Source organism: Monomorium pharaonis, chromosome 9, assembly GCF_013373865.1.
Source record: "Monomorium pharaonis isolate MP-MQ-018 chromosome 9, ASM1337386v2, whole genome shotgun sequence".
NCBI classification, from domain to species: domain Eukaryota; kingdom Metazoa; phylum Arthropoda; class Insecta; order Hymenoptera; family Formicidae; genus Monomorium; species Monomorium pharaonis.
In genome coordinates, this window is record NC_050475.1 from 5,059,045 (window position 1) to 5,083,563 (window position 24,519).

Here is a 24,519-nt window from a genome sequence, read left to right on the forward strand (position 1 = left end):
CCCATCGTATTAAATTAAAGGCAAATCCTTTAATGTCTATTTTTAAAACAGATGATATTATTCTCATTATAAATGTATAATTCTTTTGTATATATGTATGTATATATATATATATAATTTTTAATAATAATTATATAAATTTACACACTTTTAATAAAATAGTATTAACAAATATTACAAAAATTTAATCATTAAATTTTTATTTCAGACATAAACAGGACCACATTGAGAATTAAGTTCAAATATTTGTAGGGAATCCCTATTTTTCCGACGACGCTTGAATCATTTACGCGATCGCGAATGTTTCTTCGTAGAAAGCGTAAGGTAAATTTCATGATTTCATTAACTGACACTTGTGATTATATTGTATTGTCTGAGTAAATTAAGTCAGTTGTCCGGAAGTCGGATCTTCCTCTCTTATCTCTCGCACATTAATCACATGTCTTCTCGGTCTGAGCCGCTCTCTCAAATAGGTGGCTACTTGTCAACGTGTCAGCAGCTCAAAGATATAAACGATCACTTCTCGGATATGATGAACGATATCCCTATATGAACGAATGAATCGACAGATAACAACAATGTAACGGTTCTATTAACTCCCGCACAATAGCTTAGAAAAGATACAATTAATCCTATTGATAATAAACGTTGAATTAATATACATGACATTCATGGAAATTAATTATTGTACTACTTTTATGTCAATTTCCTATAATTACAATTGTTATACATTATGTATAACTACATTGTCACATCAATTAACATCTGATAGAAAGAAGGAATAAGGATCATTTCACAGATTGCTATTAATTGTTAGAGGAAAATAATGATCAATAAGAAATAAAATATCACATAAATTGTAAAACTATTGAAACAATAAAAGTACAGAAACTTTCTGCTATAGATCATAAAAATTCATATTTGTGTCCTAATTCTAGAATCAAAGAAAGTTCTGAGACTGTAAGTTTCCAAAACAATTTTTGAATAACGTGCTTATTGAAGGGAGAAAAGCATTCCGTTGCAATTTTGAATAATGTAACTTTATTAGAAGATCAGGCCCGTCGGTAAAGCTCTGAAAATGTTCATGCAGGCATTTCAAATGGTCTCAATTATGCTAGACACGTTTCAGTCTTTAGAAGGAGTCCTTACCCGGCGGTGTGACAGTAGTTCCTCTCGTCGCGCATGAATAGAGAACGACCGTGAAAGCGCCATTGAAATTACAGGAAGGTAACTTCCAACTCAAATAGTTAAAGGCTTTAACGAGTTACAATTAGCAGGGGGACTGCGCTGTTTGTCCTATAATGGAATTTGCTAATGATAATTCAATATCGCGCTAGCTCCTTTCCGCGTATTAACGGACGAAGAGGTCGCCGTTGAATCCCGGCGCGCTGGCAAGCTTAAAACATTTTGTTCTCGGAATCCCGGAGGAAATAACGTATCTGAGATTAGTTAGAAAAGAAACGTGGATCTAGAGAGGTAAATTTTCACGAGTAATTTTTATCTCTGACAAGCAGAAACAAATTTTTCATTTTTCCTTCTTCTCTTCTTTTCTTTCTTTCTTTTGCAGCATATATTAATATTATTAATATTCAAGAAAGTAAAAAAGCGACTAGTTCAGATTTTTATATACGTATGCTTTGTATAGATGTGTAAGCGGATGTAAGAAATTTTATTTTAGATTTTTATAATTTATGTAAGAAAGATGAGAAAAAAATTTATTATTTCAAAACTGATTTTAAAATATTCTGATGATTGTTTGCGCAATAGAATACGTTAAACAACAAGTAAAGATAAATATATTCGAGTCATTATATAATCTCATTTGGTAGTATGAATCGTACCTTTCTTACTCCTACATCCGTTGCCTCATTACATTTGTGACGACATTCATTCTCTTCCTCAAATACTACTAATATCTCTCTCTCTCTCTCTCTCTCTCTCTTTCTACTCCGTTTTTGTCTAATTACACATATATCATCGCAACATTTTTTCAAATCTCAATTAATCTCTCTAAGCTATAAAAGGATTAAATTTCTTTAAGATATATAAATATATTAATAAATAAACAATAAAAAAGTAATGTCATTATGTTCAAAAATGCCAGAAAAGTTTTTTTAATTATAGAAATAATAAAAAATTTTTAAAAATTAGTCATTGTTAATGCGTATATATATATATATATATGCGTATATATTCATTAAATTATTTATAAAAAATAAAGACAAATTTTCGATTTATTCAATAACTGCATAATGAAGATTTTATATATCATCTTTATCAGAATTACTACATCTTAAGCCTTTGTAAGTAAAAAAAATCCTATTCAGGAAGCACGATGTAAAAGACTTTCATATGATACTTTATAGTGATTACCTATCGAGCATTTTTCCATTCTGCTATCGCTAAACTCAGCCTTAAAATCACCGACGTGAGACTCATCAATAAACGCTCGGCTTGTTCGATCTCTTTGGAAATCAGGGGAGGACTTCATTCCGTTATCTCACCCCCGTAATGCCTAAGGCTACGTCATATACAATCTCTTCATTACGACCGAATCACTTGGAAGCATGTAGAACGCTAGAAATTTCCGAAGGCCATAGATACAAAATAGAACGGAATATCTTGCTCAATTATCAATTTATATCTTTTGTTATAATATTATACTTTAGTTAAAATCCTATCTCTTAAAAATAATAAGTTAATATTATTAAAAAAATAATTTTAAATATCAAAGTATTAAAATCATATAAAAACACATTTGAGTAATTAGAAAAATTAAAATAATATGATAATATGCTATTTATTTTTTTAAACGTAGTCATAAAGTAATATCACAACCATAAAATAATTCAAGAGTACATTTTCATTCCTATACTTAATATCCCTCTCAATGTGCACGGATGACAGCGTGTAAACGCGTAATATCGCCGAAGTGGGTAATACGTTTCCGGGTGACCCCATAGATTTTCAGCGTCCGCGGTCGTAGGGAACACGGTAAACGTAGAGAACATATTAAGACGCGTTGGTCGACGTGGTTGAACGAGGACAAGGATCTTCGGTGGCTTGGAGCTCAAAGCTCTCCTGGTATGAGAGGCGGATAGGTGAAACCAAACGGCTCTCTGTTGGGCCTGACGTACCTATGGGTCTGCCTGCCCCGGCCATGTACCTCCGTAAGGCGAGGTAGTCGAGGAAGTTGAAGGTGGGCGTTAGGCGTTAAGATGATATATGTTATTCGCTTAATTAAGCGCTTGTCCGCGCAGAACGTCCGAGCTTATACAGGAAGAGCAAACTTGCGCCCGAGCGATGCGAGGAGGTAGGAACGAGTTGTGGAAGCGTGCACAGTAGCTCGTAAGGGTCGAACAGAAGGAACATGGAGTAGAACAGGGTATTCACCATTTTTTTTTGCATCGTACCATAACACATTAGCGGAACATGGCGGGTCTTCGTTCGCGAGTAGTAACACGTTGTTCTGGAAATACTGATCTTAGCTGTACCAGAGCTAACGCTATGAAAAATATTTGGCAATTTTTTGAATTTGCACATTTTGTTTTGTGCCCTTATTACAATGTATTTATTTATGTATACCGTGAGATTGTTTCTAAGAATTTACTAGAAATGTTTTCTAATAATTTAAAATGTCATTAGACCTTTCGTTATTTTTAACGAGCAATAATGCCAATTTTATTGCATTTACATACGCAACGTTGTAGAAACATACATTACATTTTTATTTACATCTAGGAAATCCTCTCAATTATTGAACTAAACATATGGTATATCCAATTTCTTAATAATATTATCGATTAATGGATAGTAAGATGAGGCGAAATATAAGCGCATCGAGTGAATATGCAATGTAGATTGCAACGATTCTTAAAGGAGGCGTTTAAATTTAAGATTTCTCTACATTATGACATAGTCAGTTGGTAAAGGAGAATGCAAAATGAGGACGAGTATTATAGTAGCAAACGTGCACGTTGCTCTCTCATATAAGAAGATAGTGGAGAGACGTAAGTTCATGAGATTACCGCGCAGTAATATTCTTCTATGAAAAGAGAGGCCGAAGAGAACGAAAGATAAGATGAGCGTTAAGTATATTCCTTGTTTAATTAAGCGCGTAATCAAAATGGCTATAATAAAATTTGTGCTAAAATAGTATTATGTGCGATGCAATATTTCATATCTTATAACAAATTGTCATCAAAGGATTAAGTAATATAAAGAATAAAATGTACATATTATTAATACTTAATATAATAAATGTAAAAACGTACCGTTGTTACAAAGTTATACGTGAGGATTTCAAAATAAAATAATTAAAAGAAAGTTTTAAAAATTTATCTATAATTATTTATATGTATTTCTTTCCATACATAGAGCTACTTATATTTAAATAAGTCAAATCTGTTTTTTGGATTAACTTTTAACATCTTTTATACAAGATAGAAAATTTGACAGAAGTCATACAAGTATTTTGTTGCAGTAAATATAATACAAAGGGGATATGTTTAATAAAATAGATAACTGTTTTTGCTACATTCAAGATTAAACAGTTCGTGGTTTCTTATTTTCTTATTTTTGTACGAAATCAGTTCACATGTTTATAACTTATAATTATTAATTATTAGTTACCCGGTAATGCACTGTAACGATGGTTCGTCTTAAGCTGAAATGTGGATGAAGGAGAATTGAGAATGAGTACAAAGCTTTTGATGGAAAACTAGAAAGGCAGTTGTATAAATGAAAGGTGAATAAATTGACCGACATAAGCTAAAATACTTAACTTTGTACGAATCTATTAACTTCGGCTGAATGTGTTTCTAATGCGATTATAAAGTTCTTTGTACATTGTTTAGCAGATCCGATTATAAAACAGCAATAAACGTGAATATATTCTTTCTATGGACAGTGATATTTTGTAAACGTTAAAAGAATTGTAAAATAAAAACTATACTCTCTAAATTTCTTAAAGTGATAATTCGTTCAAAAAATTGAGTGACTGGTCAAATCACTCGAGTTAGAGTGACTTTTCACTCATATTGAGTTGATTTTCTCACTTTTTGTTATAGAATGAATTTTTAACTCTGCAAAATGAAGTAAACCATGTGTATTTTATTATGTAGAGTATATTTTCACTCTACATAATATGGAGTGGAATATTTTCATTCGTGGTTAGTGAAAAACACATAAAATGCGCACGAGTGTAAAACACGTTTGCGGCAAAGACCGAGAGTACGGCACAAGTCGGCTCGTTGTCTCGCGACGTTAACGTGTCTCGCGTGTGTACGTATTTGATACGTAGTTATATCTATATGTTAATATAACTACGTTAATACATACCATGTATAAACGTGTATAATTTATAATTTGATATAAATGTTTTTTTCTTATAACTTGTGATGTTTTTTTAAATTTATTTGTGAAAGCCGACTTACATTAGAGATTTATAAGAACTTTAGCAGAATGGCTTATAATTTTAAGACAATATTTTATGGTTTAAATCTTTGTCTTTGAGTAACACACAATAACTGTCTTGTATATTATGTAAGTCTTAAATGTATGTACAAAGAGGACATTTACAACTTATATAACATACAAGATAGTTATTGTGCGTTACTTAAAGACAAAGACTTAAACCATAAAATATTGTTTTAAAATTATAAGCCATCCTGCTAAGGGCTTATAATAGAATCTGTTCACTCGTAACATAAAAGAGAAAAATTTACTCGATGAAATAGTGAAGATTTCATTCTCTCATCGAGTGAATATTCACTTTGAAATGAGTAACACGTTTTACTCCATGTTCAGAGTTAAACAATCACTTTTGTAAAAAGTAGATTTTCTCTATTGAGGAGTTATAATATTTCCATTATCGCTTGATGTAAAAATCAACTCATTTGGAGTGATATTTCACTCTAAGAAATTTAGAGTAATATTTATAAATTTTATTAATGATAGAGATTAATCTAATAATAATCTTATTATGTCGTTTCAAATTATAAAAATATCTTTCCATTAATATTTTCACCTTATCTATGCCTCAATGCCGTTTTAACTTTGACCTTTAATATTTTATGCTTTAAATTCATTAATTTCAATACCATATAGTATTAAAGAAATTTAAACTAAGATATTAATGTAAAAAAATATGTACTTATAGAAAAAGTGTACGCGCATATTATAACAATAAATGATTTCATTAATTTGGAATTAATGATCAAGTAATTGTTGCAATACGTACATATCTATGTATGTAATAAATATTAAATTAAATTGTGTAATATTCAGTAAACGAAAAAAAGACAAAATACTCGTAATCAATAGGATTACAAGCAGATCGGTCTTAAATTCTCGTAACCTCCTTTCTAACAATAAGTTTTGAGCACATATTGTACGGTTAACGCAGTGTTATAAACCGACGTTTCTACGAAGACATGTCTTGGGGGGGTATTAGGTATTATTAGAAAAGATCTAGAACTGTGCAATTTTAGAAAAATAACGCAATCACAAAATGGAAACGATTCTATAGTAACATCGGTTTTAATTTAACTTTGTATTAAAAAATAATTTCTGATAATACATTTTATTGTCAAAACTTATGATATTAATTATTTCTAACGTCTTGCAATATTATAATAATAATTATGTAACATTAAGAAAATGTTGTATCTTTACATGATACGTAATTTTACATCTGTGTTTACTACATCTTAAAAAGATGTTTAAAAAAAATGTTTAAGAAGATACCGTGAAGAATGAGGTAGAAAGAACGATAAGATACTGAAGTAGTTGGCTTCGTAAAACGAGGTAACGAAGTTCACGTCGTAGTCAGGTTCAATGACCATCGAATTTGATAGCCTTTTTCTGCAATGGGAGTTAAAGACTGGGCAGATCGATATATACGTGCGGCTCAATTAAGAGCTTACGTAACTAATAGCGATCGCGTACCTACTGGCTCGCGTACCTAGATCTTTTTTCTCCTTCCACTAAACTCGCGTAAACCGATTTCGTCCGACATATCCGTTCGAGGTAAGACGAAGTAAATGAGAAAACGCAGCAGAGATAGCAAAGTAATCTTCGCCGTCCGCGATGAGAAAATAGCACGCCTTAATGGTTGTCTCTTTTGGGACGACAGTATTATGGCGCCATGTTTTGACGATATCAAAAAAAGTATGGATATAGTGAAACGTTACTTCACAGATATATAAAGCTAAATTGATTTTAAATGTTGTAAGTTAATCATCTTGAAATAATACAGAGGAATAATAAACTGTATCGTTACAAATATTTACTGAAAAAGGAAGGAAAGAAATATCAAAGTGCAAATTTAAGAAAATATCCTTTAGACTTCACTTCTCTAAAAAGAATCATTAACTTTCCTTAGAATAATATAAATAGAATGATATAAATTGCAGCAGTTTATATAAAAATAATTAATTAAATTTATATTGTAGAAATATATATATTATGTATATAATAAGAGCAACTATTGTTTCAATTTTCACTATTTTTTACAACTTCTATATAAAAAAAGTCAGTAATGTATAACGAGATTACAAATAAATTAAAATAGAAAAGAAAATATGATATTTTAGAAGACATTTTATCTTGATCAGTACTTTATCGATAGCCTGTTCGATGGTAGAGTTTTGGTCGGGGATATGTCGCGATTTATGTAGCTTCCTTAATTAAGTCCTCGTCTGTCTTTAATATGGGAGATTAAAGCTGCAGCAAACTTCAGCGGTGTTGCAGCAGCCTTCCCGTCTAGCACGAAAACTTGAATCCGTGCAGACTATTCTCGGTTACACACGCTCGTTTGGTCGGCCAAACACTTCGGTACCTTCGTCTATTAAGGTAGAAACACGGGCGGACGTGCGACGAGATGACAATGTGAAATGAGATCGAGCTGCGTTAAGGACGTCAGCTTATGCACAACGTGAGACGGAATGTCGCAATGTAAGGCGAGTTAATGAAGAAATACGCGTATTTCGTGGTGAGGGCTCTCATTACAGATTACATTCGGATTACCTGTCAAACATTATTATCGAACTACGGAATTCCCGCGGGAACTGCTGGAATCCGCGTGTAGCAAGCTTTAGAAATCCGAATAGGCATAACGATGTTGCAGCACTACGACGCATTGCAAAGACGTCGTGTGACGCAAGCTATTTGCGAGATAAATTTACACGCCGCTCCTCTATGTATTACCCGTTATATCTTTGAACAAACTAAGTATTTAATGTCACGTCTTACAAAAACGAATTTAAAAAGAAATTTTTCATGCTGTAAATTTAAAGAATTCTCTAAAGAAATAGATAGAACATTTACAAATATTATCGAGCTTTCCTTCTTACAAGTTTGTAATTTAAGTTAAATTAAATTTCTTATCGGGTTGCACATTGCGTGACCAGAGTTTTTTTTTACAAGATCCCGAAAATTGCGTGTTAAAGTTATTTCTACGGAAATACTTCTTTTACACAAATGCGAAAGGTATATACTATAGTAATACTTTTAGGACACACGTGTGCTTCAGTCTATGAAACTTAGACGAGTTTGTGTCAATAGTGTCACTGATTGCCTCTTTGATGAGAGCCACATTGAAGTTCAGTAGACATTGCGATGTATGCAAGTTGTCCGATTAATTAAGCGCTCATTAAGACTCGTGAGGAAACTTTGTGCAATCTAGGCACGGTGGAGGCGTTTCTAAGCGAGAGAATCTCCAAGCATTTTAGTTGAACTGGACGTGCACACATTCACGACGCGATCGTTTGCTTTCGAAAGTGTCCTGACAGTTATTTGCGTGAACAGATATCTCTCGAAGCTCCGCGTTTATCGCCAACAATAAATCAATATAACTATGTTTTTATAAATATATACAGATGTATAGCGTATTCAAAATAATTTAAAAAATTAATTAAAGAAATAAAGTAATATATCGTGTTATATTTTTTTATAATTCGTGAAAATAAATTGTGCGAGATTGTCCTTATGTGAAGTTTCAAATAAACTTGTTAAAAAAATATTATATTTCTTTTATTACACTTTCAGAAAAATTGCTCGTTTCTTATTTTAATTATTATTAATTTAATTAATATTAAATCAATTAATTAAATTACTAATAGAATATTATATGCAATACTGCGTGTCTATGATGTGGTGCATGTAACATGTTAAGCTTACACGTATAGATTCGTTATAATACTATATAATTATAATTGAAATATACACACACATAATTATCGTAAAACATGTCTAGTATCCCAACGCAATATATGCAAGCATACTTATTTATATCCTTTATCGAAACATTTAATTTGTAATTACAAATTTAACATATGTGTCAAAATATGTAATAAAAATACTAATTTATTAATTTAATTTTTCTATTTATATTTTTTTAAAATAATTATAAACTAAATTTTATATATATATACAAAACGTGTATGTACGTTTTTTTGTATATTATACACCCTCCACAAAAATTTCCCTTTTATCTTTAATTAAATCAATTTCATACCATTAATATAATTGCATACACACTTGCTAATATTTTTGCATAAGATGTAATTATCTATTTTATTTAATAAATTGCTATTTTGTATTCTCTCTCACTAATATGCGTTTTTCATAAAGGAATATGTCTCATTGCTCTACTTACTTTTGGAGATGACAGTGGAAGTGTTTTTTTAGAATAGAGTTCAGGTGCAACGACGCATTCGCAATTCCAAATGCAGCAATAACGGTTTGGAAGATTGTAGCGTTTGTATTATCGGGGGAATATTTCAATAGTGCACCATTTGCTATGTATTGTACTTGACTACGCGTTTCCAGAAATTAAAATCTTCCTCTGAGCGACAAATTTCGAGAACAGAGTAAATATTGCGTATGTTATATTGCATTATGACAATCTCAGAAAGTTTCATGATTGTTTTCAAAAGTAGAACAGAATTATTGAATTTATTCGAAAAAAGTGTTTAAGTATCTCGCGACAAATTTAACTTGTGTGTTTTTCATATTTTTCACATAAAAATAATACACACAGAGATAGAAAAAGAGAGAGAGAGAGAGAAACATTATGAATAAATAGAAATAATAGCTTTATTTACAATGCGCTCCAAAATAGCATTCTCTAAAACGCTAAAAACTTATACAAATATATAGAGAAAAGATAAAAATACATGCTTCTCTTTATTAAAATAGAAGAGAAACATAGATATTCATAATTTAAAAATACAATTTAAACAACTTTTACATTATCATATAAATACTAGTGCAGCTTATTTCTTCCTTTCAAATAAATTATGATAAAATAATAACAACAGCACTCTGAAAATCAACAATAATTCATCTGCCGGTTAATCAATAAGAAACAATACGCACATTTAATGCGAACACAGTAACTAATCAGCCAAGTGCAAATATCGACCACGCTAAGCCAATCGCGCTAATTCAATGCATCAAATTAGATCAACCCCACATCGTACGGCAGGTCTACGGCGGAGTGGTTTGACCACCCCGCATCGGATTACGAAGAAAATATAGCCGCATATAGGGCACCTATATCAATTGCATCTTGGAATCGCGAGGCATTCGCAAATTGGATAGGACGGGAAGGACATGGGGAGAGGGATTGTTCCAATGTGTCCTTTGAAATCCGCGGTCGGTTAAGCCATCGGTGAATGGAAGTTAATCATAGAACCACGGTGCACATTCGTTTTCTCCCGGAAATGCCCACCGAGGCGCAACACGCTGGCGGATTATGCTGGACGGAGAAGCGACAAAGAGAGGGAGAAAAGGAGAGAAAGAGAGAATCATCTCCCCCTACGACAGACGGACGACCCTTAAAAAAGGTGATGCGGATTTATTCTGATGGAAGGGAGAGCCGGGACGTGTACCAAAAGAGCGGAGAGGGGAGAAGATCCGACGAGAGAATCTTGCCCGAGCGGCTTTTGTAAATGACGAGTGTGTTGTCGCTCGTGGCGGAAAGCTACGAGGCGGCACTCGAGTACGGAAGGGTGGCACACGCAGGGCTTAGCCGGAAAAAAGATCCGTCCGGGTTGAACCCCTTCTCTTAATCCTCGCAAATTTAGTTGGGAGTAGACGCCGGCGTGATGCTGTTTCACGCGTATTATGCCGGATATACGCGAGCGCATCGAAATTTTGTTAGGCATATACGATGTCACGAATATTACTTAGAGATATGTCAGCACATTTCCGTTCTGAATAGATTTAAAAAAATTTTGATAAAGTTCTATGTAATAAAAATGATGTCAAATTTATGCACAAATATTATGTTTAAAATAAAATTAATTAAAAAATGATTTTGAAAATTATAATTTTTGTCTACCGGGCAAATTTAGTAACTTAAAAATGTATTGTAATAAACAAGAAAGTATAACTTATTTAAAAATAAATGTTATAATTTAAACTCTTGAATCAATTAAATCAATAAAATAAATAATCATTTATATTTAACAATATTAGGAAATTTCTCTCTCTCTCTCTCAAGCAATAGTTAAATTATTAAATACATTACTTATTTTATAAAAGAGAAAAAAGATAGTATTAACTAAAATAATATATATATATAATTTTTTTAGTCAGAAAGAAGAACGCAAATGTTGCATAAATCAATAAGACACGTTATTTATTTTTTACTTCAATAATTTGGGACAAAAAATTTGATACCTTTGATGATATGAAATGATATTGGATTTTTCCATTTCAAATTGTTGAAGCAAAAAATAGATGACATAAAAATCAAATAATACAAATTTGATCAAAAAACACAATCACACAAATAAATATATTCTAAATTTTCTCATTTAGTAATATTATTATCATGGCATGCAATACGCCTGCTGTACGAGAGATGATAAAATATCCTTCCTGATTGTAGAAAGTGAAAACGAGCGGCGCGGAATTTCAGTTATTTTGTTTCCTTCATGCTTAGAATTTGGAGTAATTTGTAACTTTGACAGAATTTTTATTTTTTACATGCGTCTCTTTTAATACAGTGCAAAATATCGCTGTCAAAATAATTTCGGTTTGCAATAAAGAAATTTCTTAGAATAAAAAAGGAAAGTTTTTAAAACAGCATGAGTTAGAATTCAATTTTAAATGTATAAAAATCTATAAGAAAGACAAATGATTAATTATTGAGAAAGATGATTTTTTTAAAACAATAACATTGTGACTATTATAAGAGAACAGCTACTTAATACCGATCTAATTGATGAATTTTGAAAAATTCGTCAACCAACAACAATTTGTTTTATGAATAAAGCTTGAAAAAATTATTGCGCGCTGGCGATTTATTTTACAAGCTACGCTAAATAATTTGCAAACTGTAATACAAATTTTGCGTGTAATTTTACAAAAGTGCAAATCTGTCATAGTATACAACGGTTTGAAGGCAATTGCGAAGTTATTGTCCCCGTCGACGATCGTTTGATTAAAATAAATAACTACTGCTTCTCGTCAAAAGGAAATATTTATTAGATACGTTGCGAAATTGGCCGCGCCGCGTGAATACCCATAGCACGCTATAACATCATAAAGTATTCAGCAGCGACTCGTACGATTTTCGCATTTGGCCAGTCGCTTCGTTCGCTATCAATTTGTAATCAAAGCGTTACTATTAAAAGATCGTCGAGCAAAATACGTAGTAAAAATACAAAAACGAACGCGTCCCTCGCACTCTTTTAGCATATATATCCAACAAACAGCTGCTCCCATTTTTTTCGAAATTTTTCAAACGTGGCAATAAAATATGTGTGACACGTGACACGAAACTCGATGCCAAACGTGCCGCCGCTTCGGCCACCCTGGCCGAAAGATTTATGAAACGAAGAGAGAGAAATAGTAGGACCGTCCTCTTTCGCGCTCGCCTTTCCCGGACTTGATGTCAAAACACGTAGAAGAGCGCGCTTCTTGCCGGCTCGAATTTGTTACGATATGCGTCCGTGTTTTGCTTCGTTTCTTAATTAATGCCGAGGGTGTTTTACAGGAAACGGGAGTCTCATGCCGTCGACGAATCCGAGATGATCACGTAAATGATCGTTCTACAAATTAATTTGAATTATTTTGATGAATGATTTTCGTGCTTAAATAACTGTCCTTTCGAACTGTTCCTTTCAGTTAGCCAAGACGAGGCGGGGACTATCGAATAATTGCAGTGTGCCGTTGGTCTTGACGGACAGGCACTGTAACACTTGGTTTCTATCGTTTAGGCGATCGTGTAAACCGTGTAATTTGGGACGTCGTTCGGCACACCGCCGAAATATCTCGCGGAGATTCCTAGGATTGATATATGTGTGGGCGAATCAGGTACCCTTTCATTTCGTGCCCGCAGGATTCGAGATTTAAGAAATAACACCAAGGAATTAAAGAGGTTCGCCTTTTAAACGGCGCAATCATGTCATTACGGAAAATACTATCTTTCGACGATATAATGATATATATAGCCACGATGAATCAAACAATGTGGTACGGTATTTCGTGTGGGTAGATAAGTTGAAATTTGGTTAAGAAGTATTATTTTAGCGAGCACAATGACTTTATCTGAGTTAACAAATACACATTAAAACATTTTTAGAATAACATGCAAAATACAAGTAAAACTTTCTCTCTTTATAATAATTAAAATTTTAGACATGCTTGGCGAGTTTGTATAATAAAAAAAAAACTGTTTTTAATACACGAAGAGTTCAGTTTTGCTGAAGTACTTGAAAATTTTGATGATGCAACATAATTATTTTCAGATCTGTAACTAAAGAAACTTTTAGATAATTCAGCAAAACCGTCCTTTCCTTTATTCCTCGTTTTAACTTACAGAATTAAATATTTTAATTATGTAGATATTTATTAATAAAAATACGTGCTAAAATGGTTTTTTTATCATTAAGAGAATAAAAAGGAATATTATATATCGTAAAAATACAAAAAGAGGATATTAAGTTTTAAAGCTTTGTGTATAATTTATTAGACAGGTGACTAATTGAATGTAAGATTGATGTATATAATTTGTACGATTTGTACTGTATTATTAAAATATAAATAAAAAATAGAATTCAATTAAAATGCCAATTTTAAGGGTCAGTAGCACAATTCGTATCTTCTATTTCTATTTTCGAACCTGTCTCTTACTAGCAATTTTCATGTCACTTTAATACGCTAAATTTTCCAGTACTTAATTCGCCCGTAAAATCATCACAACACAATGATCATATAAAGCTTTCTTCGACCGGAATGACATTTGGGCTTCAGTAGAAACGGGAAGGCATCCATCTCTTCGGATCTTTATATGTCTATGAGCGTGCTGAGGCTCGTAAACGGAGCCACAAAAGAGCAAACTGTTCGGTTGCTACGATGATCTTAAGTGTCCCCCGAAACGTTTCAAAATAGGACCTCCGCGGCGTGGGATTGCCCGTACGTTGCAGGTATACACGCTAAGAACGTCATTTGAACCGTGCCATTGTCAATTTCAGGCCGACAATGGCGACAGCTGAAGGATCAAGCCAAACATTGAGACATATCCCTTGTTGCTCCTGTCACCATCGTACCTCCCTATTTTTTCCTACCCATCTTCCCATCAACGTGGCTTGGACATTATTACAAAGATATTGGAAGCTCGTCGTACGAGAATGCGTCTCCTGCAGTATTGTCGCGACGAACAGAGTCGCGCAAGTAAGTTTCTGCGCGGTTCCTACTATAAGGATGAACGGGGGTACGTGAAATCGGACTCACGTGGTCAGACCCTCCGTAAGAACCGCTTCCTCGTATAATTTAGGTGCTAGGGCTTCCTGAAAAAATATTTGGGACACCTGCACCGTTATATCATCCCCATGACTGATCCATCGCTTGGCAGCTGATCTTATGATCATGATAAACACAACGAGGGCGCGCGTGTGATATGTTTGTGTTGAGAAACGTAAGCGATATTATCCTAACAAAACACCGAATAGTTTTATATTTATATAAGTACTAATTGTGATGTACGTTAGTTGCACGTAATCTGTAATATTTAATTTTAATTCTTGAAATTACAAGAATCTATTTTAACAAGTTTTTCTCGTTAATAATATTTTGTTGATGCTTTTGAAAATTAAAGTAAACGCAGTTATTTCAAATAAATTATTCGGTATAGAATTTTAATTTAATTTATTAAACTTTTTAAAATGCTTTTTAGTTACAATAATAATTAAGTAGAATTAATTAATAATAAACAAATTATGTTAAATATTAAATGTCGATATGAAAGCTGTCGCAGTGCAAACAAGCTTGTTTATTCATTCTTTAGTGCAGACTAAAAAGAAGATGTCTATGTAATTAATTAAAAAAGGGGCGAAAAAGTAATTAATTAAATCCTGGTTGCGTTGCTGACAATACAGCACGGCATTACATCACATACTCAAGAATATTTCATTTTTTCAAAGAACAATTCCTCTAGACAAACAAGAATGCCACAAAGAAGTTTATAACGGTCTTTGTAATCGATGAAGATTGATTAATATGATTTCACCTTCATACGAGTGTTCTCGACGTGAATTCAAACAACGTTTGTCATGAATAAAAGGAGAGAGATATTAAATAATGTGTGGACTATCATGGTAAAAGAGAAAACTCGTGTAATTTCGAATTATATGGCGCTCACGTATTTTAGAAAATATTTGCTACATCAGCAGTTGTGTGCGATCCCCCCGCGGCGGAGAGAACCCACACAGTGAATTATGTTCGCGTGTCCGCATAAAGCGTCATTAGATGGAATACTTCACGGACGTGCATTTGCGACTAACCGACATAAATTTCAACATGTACGTGTCTCGCTTTTCCACTATTGGGAAGCTCCGTTATTTGAACAACGTTACGGGAATATCGACGATTATGTTGCGCAACGGTGATACATCTTTTTTGCATTATTCAATAAAGACATTTTCACTGTTTCTAAAGCTGCGATTTCGGAAAAAAAAAGAGAAAGAGAGAGAAAGAGACTACAAACATTTAAGTCTACAAACAAAATCTATCGTTTTCATTATCAATAATTAGGATAAACACATTATTTCCAATTTCAACATTAAATAGAATGTATAATATATAAAATAATAATCATATAATGTAATAACATTGAATAATTGTACAACGTACTAATATAATAAAAACAAACAAATTTATTATTTATTGTAGAGAAAGTGCATATACCGCTAATAAATTTTGTTTGCCTATAATATTTAGTGTAATAGTGATTTATTTAATTTATTATATTTAAATTAAAGTATGTAATATATAAATCGTTAGATTGAATGATTAAGGTAAAATCCTAATATGACAGTCGCTTTGACTTTATATTAAATATGTCGCAATGATGAATTCACTAGCACAAGGTACTGAGCGTTTGTTACTTACGCCGTAAAGCGTGTTTGTATGCACAAAATCACCATGCTATCGTGTAGACAAGGCGGACCGTTCTATCATTTGCACCTCGAGCAGGTAGGTAGGTAGATAGCAACACGAGCTGCTCCATGTACCGGCGCGTTATTATCTCTCAAAAAGCGATCGTAACAAGTACCAAACGTGATCATTTCCTTAGAAGTTAGCAATCCGTGCGATTCATAAACATAACAAGGTCATTTATAGCTATAACACTTCAACTAACTTTCGTTTCGTTCGTTAATAAAAATTAAAATGAGCTGGAAATTTAAGAGAATACTCGTAAATAATTGTTTTTTTTTTGCAACATTTAGAATGATAATCATAATGAATATTTAGATTACCTTTTTTGCAGATTAAAGCGTGATGTCTTAATCATGTGCATATTGAATCCGATACCTAATTTGCCAAACTGAATAATAAATAGTTACATGTGATTCGCATTGGAAGTGTTGCATAAAGTATTCTAGCTCGATCATAATTAATCGTGTTTTCATGAATAAGTATGAATGCAATAAAGAAACCTAAAAGAGACGTTTTGGGCGGCATCGAAAAACGGCTGAACAAAAGCATAAAATAATTTAATTTTTGTATATTATTATGTAATATTCTAATTTTCGCAGCTGTGATTGATTACACGTTACACGTTCGATACGCAAAAGTAACAAATGTTAACTTGCGTGCTAAATTTGCAATAAGCATGAATCGACGAAGTCAACGAAGTTCTCGATTATTTATACGCGACCTACATTTTATTCACATACTCGTCCAAGTTTCCGTCGTGTACAACAACGGAAGGATACGGAGAATAGTCGCACGATCAGTTAAAAATGTAGAGTTCACCGTCACGTAGTGTCGATACGGCATCCTTCCGTTTGCACTTTATCTAGCAAACATAAATAATGAAACTATAATCGCTAAGATTGTTATCCGCGCGTAAAATGCCTTTATATGATATTTATCGTTAACGAGTCCGTTAAAAGAGAGAGCGTGCTGAGCGATATGCGTGACTTTGCAAAAATCTTGTCGAATTAATATTTTAACTCTAATTATAGTGCTGCCCATAGGTAATTTTATTGCGGTGCTATTTTTTCATTCTCGTACAAAAACTCTCGATAGAAACGTAGATAAAGTTTATATTGAGTTTTAATTATTACTATTGCATTGAATTATGTATTCTCCATTCTGATCGTATATAATTTTCCAGTATAGCACACATTATATTAACATTAATTAATAATAATTTTGCAATTTACATACTTTGATTTTATTTTAATTTTTTAATTGTGAAATAACAGAAATGTGTCTGTAAAGAGAGAGATTGTATATCAAACATCGAAATATATATTGGAAACGTATTGGAGAGATCAATCAAAATATTATCATGATTGCAAGAGGCATATAGCTAAGAGACGTCATTATAAATTTTATCATGACAGTTACATGCATTATTATGCAACTTGGCGTTAATTAATTCCATCTTCCAATTGCTAACGTTTGTAAGATGTTTCTGAAGATCTTATCGCGGTTCTTTAGATTCTTACGAGATTCTAACAACTCTCTTACGTTATGAAAGATCGTTGACGATGTAGTGTTGATAAATTTAACAGAATTTAAAGTCGCGTTAAAGGGGGAAAAGAATTCGCCGCGTCACCGCGCTCAACGACCTCATCGCAAAGGGATACTGCCGATTCCTCATCGACTTTATGAGACTCTGTCGCAAGAATGAATCGCTGTCGGTCGCGCTAATGATGATTTTGCCCATGCAAGTGTAAAAGAGACTTCTCCGCGTTCACGCGTGCATTTGCTCACGACTTCCTCGTGCTCACGAAATCGGAATCGCGTCGCCACGGGAAATCACGTAACGCCGCAGGTGTGCCAAACATTTTCAGGTAACGTAAATAGCCATCGGCTCAAAATTATACGAAATTTCTCGTGAAGCTCGTTTGCTTCTTGTAAATTTTTTCTCTTGACGTATAGAGACATTAAAGTTGGAATCGATATAACATTTTTATATTACTTTATTATACTAAACACGTTATTGATAAAAAAATATAATATTATTTATTAAAATATTATTTGCCAGATAACAGGAAATAAGTCTATTATACAAATAAGTGTTAGAAAAATTATTTTAAATATTTAGAAAAATATTATACTAAATTTAAAAATATATAATTAAATATATAATAAACTTTTATAATAACTTATATAATAAACTTTGTGTAACAAGAAATCTAATATTTTTTTATGCATTTTATTGTAATTATTAAGAATTCATTATATAAATGTCTTTCATATGATACAAATGTCATTATATAAATTATAGATTTTTTTATTATTTTAATTTTACGTAAGTAAATTACGTAATATACTACTTTAACAGTTTTTTCAATTTAATGCTAGTGCCACATTATGCATGTATTCATTTGTGATTACACAATTTGTGGTTTGTAATTCATGATTCATATTGCGTTCGTGAATAATGAAGAGAAAATTAGTCGATTCGTCACGCATGATTCGTCATTCACACTAATTCGCTAGCCGGGCAATTTTTTTACTAATCTCAAAAAACGAGAATTAACACGACGCAATCCATTTTGAGATACACTATTCGCGATGATTCTTGGTTCTTACTCTGGCTGTTATACTGAAAATCAAGTAAACAAACATAATCGTGTCCTTTCACATTTTTGGCACAAACAATAATGATTAAATAAATGTTCACGTTTATTTCAAAGTAACACGAATTAAGGAATGGCGAATTACGAATTACAAATGATATACTGCGAATCGTGAATAATACGAGAGGTTTAATTACAATAATGAATCTTCCCGAATGTTGAACGAAATCTCTACGAAATACGAATCGCGCAAAGTTTGGCTCTGGCACAGAAAATGTACGAATTAATTAAACGGGTCGATAATCGTAAAATATAATTAATTGTGGGAAATAGTAATAATATTTTCTTAGCATCGCATCTGTAGCGATTGCATTTCGAAGATTAATAACGCCATACACGTCTCGATCTACACCGCTACTTGCTCGAGTCTTCCTGAATGAATGATAATATGCCGACTTTGTAAATACAACACATGTACACCGTATAATACTGTATACGAAAACAAGTGTCATGGCACGAAATATTTAAGGTATTAACAAGCGTTAAAAATTCAAACGTTAAATATGTTTCACTGTGTTTCACGCACTTTTTTAATTAATTTCGAGAAATGAATATTCATCACGTATTAAATTTGAAATTTAACAAATAAAATACATATATCTCACTTTGATAAAAAGATATTTAAGTAAATTAATTTGTTTCTGTCATTTTGTGTTAAGCTTTTATGTTTTTAGAGAAAAACAATTCCGCTTGTGCATAAATTTAAAATGAGATAAATAAAAAATATAAAAATAAAATTAAATCACTAAAGATATTACAATAACACATTTTTTTATTCTTTAGGATATAAAATTTATATAAAAAGCTAATTACAGTTTCTATTTTACATCAAATATTTTGTATAATTTTTAAAATTATAATTTAATGTTGATTGAATAATTTATTTTCGATAGAGAGATAATAAATTTATATTTTATAAGAAAATATTAAATAACTTGCATATAATAATTAACATTTGCTATCAGCAATTAGCTTATTAAATAATAACTTATAATCTCAAAATAATATTTTACTTTTGTATGTTTTAATTTAATAATCACTCTAATTAATCTCTAGAATATGTTATTAAAATATTGTACGGTAATTATGATTGCTCATATAGAAAGAGATTTTAAAGCATATACACATCATTAATTGTTAATATAAATTGCTAATTAATAAGAAAATATTACAAACTAGATTTGATATATCGAAGATATATCGAAGCTTTTACTCTGAGCTTAAGTCTGAATTTGCCGCTGGTGCATTGCAATCCGTATTTTCGACGAAACTGGGCGATAAACCGAACTGCAATTTCATGCATACGTCATCAGGAATGGTAGGAATCGTCGACAGTGAGCGTCACGTGCGACGTATGTCGATCGTCGCCGAAATACACGGAAATTCTCCCGTTGCTCCTAGACGCCTACAAATGGCTCGTGAATTCCAACAGAGAAGCCGACGCCGGCATTCGCGAATTATACATCGATCGTGATCGATCGACGATACCAATAAAGACGGTCGCGCCGAACCTCTTGTTCTACGGTATCAATCCAACGAAATTCAGCATTCCGATATACAATTAGAGTATAGTACAATTAGAGTAGAACGGAAACGTGTAATAGAATAAAAATTTCATTCTATGATGTAAGACTTGTTTATGTTAGAATATTATGCAAGCGATGCTTTTTTAAATCTGTGCTTATATTTTATTAAAATTTGCATTGCATGTTAATTTATCAAATAAAATATCTAATTTCGTGACTCAGATTAGAAGTATCTTTATATTCTTAATAATTCATTAAGCAATTCCATTTTTGAGAAAATACTTTTTAAATGTTGTATAAATAAAAAATTAAAATAATTAGTCAATTTTGGTTGTTGTAAGCATAGAAAATCATTGATTTTCATCTATCAATTATAAATTAATCAGTGTAACATCCGCCGTGATGCCAAAAGTTCTGCGTTAAACACGAGATTGTACGGCTCATTGTCCACGTGCTTTCTTAGATGACGATCGCACCTGATCGAGCGTATCAATTTTACAGCGAGTCATGGTTCTACTGTGGAACTCTGGGTGGGACTTGATTGTGGCGCGAGAATCGATCGCGTGAAAAGACGAGGGGAAAATGAAAAATGATGGCTTCGACGGGGTCAAATTTTGTCTTCTTACGCGCGTTCGAATTTTCGGCTTTAAAAGCCGTTAAACATCAGGAGGGAAAAAAGGAAGTTGCGTCAATGATTCAATATTTACGCACAATGCCGATGAAATTGGTTTCAAGGGCCCCACCGGTCAATAGGTCCGTTGTAGAAAGGCCTCGAACATTTTTCCTCGCGCATATTTCTTGAGTCGACACCCTCGCATGTGAAAGCCATGTGGAACTACGTTACGGAACACACTGAACAATACGAGTCTTCTTATAACAGCATTTCAATTTCGCGCTTTTTATTTTCTCATGATCTTAATTAACGCATGCAACAGATGAATTTTCGTGACTACGTGACGCACAATATTTATCGATTATATACTGATTCTAGGATCCTTGTGTTCTGATTTATTTATGATAAAGAATATACGTAAGAAAAGTGAACGTTAATATTGGCTAACATTATGTATATGAAAAAAAAATTAGGATTATTTTTTTCCCTACAATGAATACGTTAAGTATGACGAAAGGATTTATTAGAATTTAATTATCGTGCACATAGTATAAAAGATGCTAGCACGTTATAAGTTACTATTGACCCCGCTAAAATTCTGATGATATCAGAATTGGAATTTATTCTTCATAACAAGTATGAGAAACAATATAATAATGTTATTAAAGACATTTTATTTTATAGTTAAATATAAAAAATATATCTAAAATTATTTTTTTACAAATTACAAGAAAATATTGTTCAGCTTAATATATAGTTGTACTGTATTGTATTTATATTAAATATACTTAAAATATGTTTAAACTGTGCATTTTTACTTAAAAATAAAGATACAAAACTATATCCCCCTCCGTTTTGTTTTTTATTTTATTCTTTTTTATCATTTTGTTATAGAGTTAGAGATTATAAGAATAATACTGCTCTCATAGTAATATATATATATAATAATATATATATTATTAATTAAATTGCTTAAAATATAATGTATTGCTTGACGTGCATCAAGAAAGAGAAAGAGAGCGCGCATACATGTTGAATTGCTCATATTTTAATAATACTTACTTGATGTAACACACATAAATAATTTATTTAAATCGTGGCAACGAATCAGCATACCTTTTTGCATATCGGGACATTTCGTATGCCAACGTGAAATAACTGTCTGAAGACGGGCTGTATTCTTCTGCAATTTAACATCTAAATTTTATCGACGGGTCACGAGTGTCCCGTTCGGTCGGATAAAGTCATAAAGCGACATTCGGCAAACTCGTTGTCCCTCGCACATTTCTCAGAGAGATGCATCATAAACCGAGATACAACCGCTTGGCGCTGCGTGACTTCTGCGAAAGATACGCAACGTACTCTTACCGCACGCACGCACGCATGCATATCATGCATGTATGTGTCGTGATTATCACGTTGCTGCATGTTTCACCTATTCCCGTTTTTCCCGTGTTCTTTTTCTTTCTTTTTCGAGGCGTAAATAGATTTTATGTCGCGAGTTCGTTGAACCGTCGCCGCCGAATGCGATATACTTGATTGTTAAAATAGGAAATACTCGGCGACCATGCAACGTAATGAAGACCGCGCGTTGAGATACAACCCTGTTTTTCTCTGTTAGAAAATTACGTGACACATGGCGAACGTCAGCGATATTCACACGGTGAGAAAATATGAAAGTGTGCGGAGACAAAACAAATTAGATCGAAGATACGCAGATCTAATCGCCCTTTGAAACGAAACTGTTTTCACGAACTGTCTTGAGATCTGATTGCATCAATGACTTCGATCGCTTTTTTGACACTCGTTATTTATTTATTGCAGCCATACCATGCACACATATAGATTTAATATTGTACGTTTTCTTTCAATAAACACTGTGTACACGATTAAAAAAATTTGTACTGCAAATTTTTTTTTTAAACTACAGCACTTATAATTAAATACAATCTTTATATGTATTTTTTTTAACAACCATATAAACGGTTTTTAGAAATGTCAAAACATATGTAAGAGTCATCAAAGAATTTTGTTATACTTGTAAACGTAATAAAAATTAATTAAAAGATAAAATTTAGTGTATGTAAAAGAGGAATAAAAAGTACTTGTGTACTAAGTGTATTTGTTGTGTTTACAATCTAAAATAGCAAAATAATTTTTACTTAACCAAAAATGTCTTTCTATAATTTGTATCTAAAAATTGTTTATTTTATATCCCATTCTTATTTTTATTTGTTTAAAGTAAGTCACTAAACTAATCTAATTTAATTATATTTAGGGTTGCCATATTAAAATTTTTTAAATTAGAATTTACCAGCCTAAAACCCCGGACATTTCTGTTGCAACCCCGGATATATATGAGAATACATTAATTACACATAATAAACATTATAAAATCATACGATAGTCTGCATCCAACTGTAATTTGCCGTACCGATGCGTTAAATGTGATACTAAACACGGATAATACATACACCAATAACGCGATAAACAATGTAATGACTGAAATTAAAAATAACATAACAAAATTAGAAAAAATAGTTGAAAATAATGCAACAAAAATAAACACATAGCCTCCTTATTGGAAAAACTTATTGGTAGTCACTTTCAATCTGAATAAATCACCGACAATAAATAAAATAAAAATTTTAAAAAAAGTAAAAATGATATCTGTTAACGTAAACTCGATAATAAAAAACCAAAAGAGCTCACTGATGAACTTAATTAAAACACAAAAACCGAACATAAATCTGCTAAATGAAACAAAACTTAATAAAAAACACGTAATAACTTTCAAAAATTATATAATAAGAAACGACAGAAATGACACACACATAGAGGAAGGAACAGCCATAGTTATAAAAAAAATCAATCAAATATAAAAAAGTAAAGATACTTGAACTAGAAAAAGTAAAAATATTAGAACACACAATCATTAAACTAAACACCGTAAACAACACAACCTTATATATAATAGCGGCATTTTTTAAAATTACATTATTTCATTATTTGATCTACAGCAAGAGAATCTTGGTGCTAAATAATAATTTTTTGTAAATTTAATATTTGTAGCGTATAATATAAACCGCGCCAACACATTTATCAGTTTTGAAACAGTTATTAGTTAAATACTATGATGCACTGAACTAACTCGATGCTGTAATGCATCTGTAAGGCCCCCTCCCCATTTTTCCGAATTACTGCGAATAATTTATTGCAAGAAATAATTCTTCAGCCAGAGTGGTCAGTCCTGGCTAAGATATGTATT